The sequence below is a fragment of the Otolemur garnettii genome, unplaced genomic scaffold, assembly GCF_000181295.1.
Source record: "Otolemur garnettii isolate 467f Iridium unplaced genomic scaffold, OtoGar3 scaffold00236, whole genome shotgun sequence".
NCBI classification, from domain to species: Eukaryota; Metazoa; Chordata; class Mammalia; order Primates; family Galagidae; genus Otolemur; species Otolemur garnettii.
This window is the reverse complement of record NW_003852631.1, coordinates 1,341,417-1,343,049: the sequence shown is the minus strand read 5'-3', so window position 1 is coordinate 1,343,049 and position 1,633 is coordinate 1,341,417. Positions and strand designations below refer to the sequence as shown.

Sequence of the window (1,633 nt, the reverse complement as noted above, 5' to 3'; positions counted from 1 at the left end):
TTTGCCTCATGTGGCCTTCACCTCTCTTTACTGAGCTCCAAGCCAGCATATCGATCTGATGATTAGACATCTTCACCTTAAGACCCACTGTGTCTAAAACTCATAGTGTCTAAAATAAAATCCATTGTCTTCTGCCACCCAACCCGTTCTCCTCCTCCCCCTCTTGAATCTAGTCACCTAAAAAGCCTGTCAAATCCACTCCTTAGCTTTCTCATCCCCACGGCCTCCTTACAATCTCCCAGGCCCATACCTTACTTCAGACTGTCATTATGTTTTCTGTTAAACTTCTGAAATATAATCATCATCATATTTTAATAATAATAGCAAACCTGTATGGAGAGCTAACTATATGGCAGGCTCTGTCCTAAGTGCTTTATATGCATTGTTTCTTTTAATTATCACAGCTATTATTATTTTTGATTTACAGAGGAGGAAAGCAGGTCAACAGAGAGCCTAAGGAATTGCCCCAGCCCAGAGGTGCCAAGTGGCAGAGGCGGTTTTGAATCCCAGCACTCTGAATCCAGAGCTCGCCCTCCTCATGACCCCAGTGCTTGCTGCCTTCTGAGCAGTGGACTTCCTCCTTCCAGAGTTCACCCTCCATACCATTGCCAGAACGAACGTTCTAAAATGCAAAGCTGATTTTTTCAGTTACTGGCTTTGGATCCTTGAATGGCTTCTGTTTCCTATAGGATAAAACTCCATGGGACCAAGGACCACGAAGCCCTACAGGCTGTGGCCCTGACCTTCTCTGCAGCTTTCTCTCTCCTTGCCTCTTCACCTCCATCTCTTTACGCTGCACTCAGAATGTGCCACTCCCTCCCAAGCCTCCAAGCTGTCACATGTGCTGTTCCCTCTTCACAGAATATCTTTCTTTATCAGTTCTCCATGATCCTTCCCATTCAAACTCTTATGCATTTTTCAAGGGATGTTCCTGGCGACCTTCCCCCCCACCCCCCCCAAAAAAACGCAGACTAGTTAAGCAAAAATCACTTACTGAATGTCAATGTTCAATTGGTCAAGTGACCAACTTACCAAATTTATTAGAAACTTCAAATGGAGTGTTACAGCTTTTAGAATAGGTCTAGCAGGTTTTCCCGTCTCTGCTGGAAGACTCCTTTCCATGCAAAAAAAAAACTTTAAAATGTATAAAGATGTAGAAAGTTTAAACAGTTCATCTTAGATAGGAAGATTTGTATAGCTTTTTGAAGATTGGTGTGAGGTTGTCATTGCCCAGATAAATTAATTGATCTAATTGATGCCAAGATCCTGACCCACAGATTCTTCGGTCCTTTCTCTGTGTGGCCTCTGTACTGATCTGATGCACTTGTACCCTGAGGGGTAATTATTTCACATGTCTGAGGTCCCCAAAAGATCGTATATGTGCTGCCGAAGCAAGCACAAGGTCCCCAAAAGATCGTAAGTTGCAAAAAGTTCTGGCCTATTTTTCTTTTTATCCTATACCCAGTGGAATGTGGTGTATGGTAAAGTTTTGTTAAATACCATATTAAAATGAATGAGCAGGGTGGTGCCTGTAGCTCAGTGGGTAGGATGCTGGCCACATACACTGAGGCTGGAGGTTCGAACCCGGCCTGGGCCTGCTAAAACAACAATGACAACTACAACAACAACAAAA

General features: G+C 43.5%; 1 non-coding gene across 1 annotated transcript; it reads left to right on the top strand.

Annotated features, from left to right (window-relative positions):
* Positions 1 to 1,056: 1,056 nt before the first annotated feature.
* Positions 1,057 to 1,116, top strand: LOC111722321. The gene has a single exon (XR_002771153.1). It is a non-coding gene; the product is annotated as a U7 small nuclear RNA (small nuclear RNA).
* Positions 1,117 to 1,633: the final 517 nt, after the last annotated feature.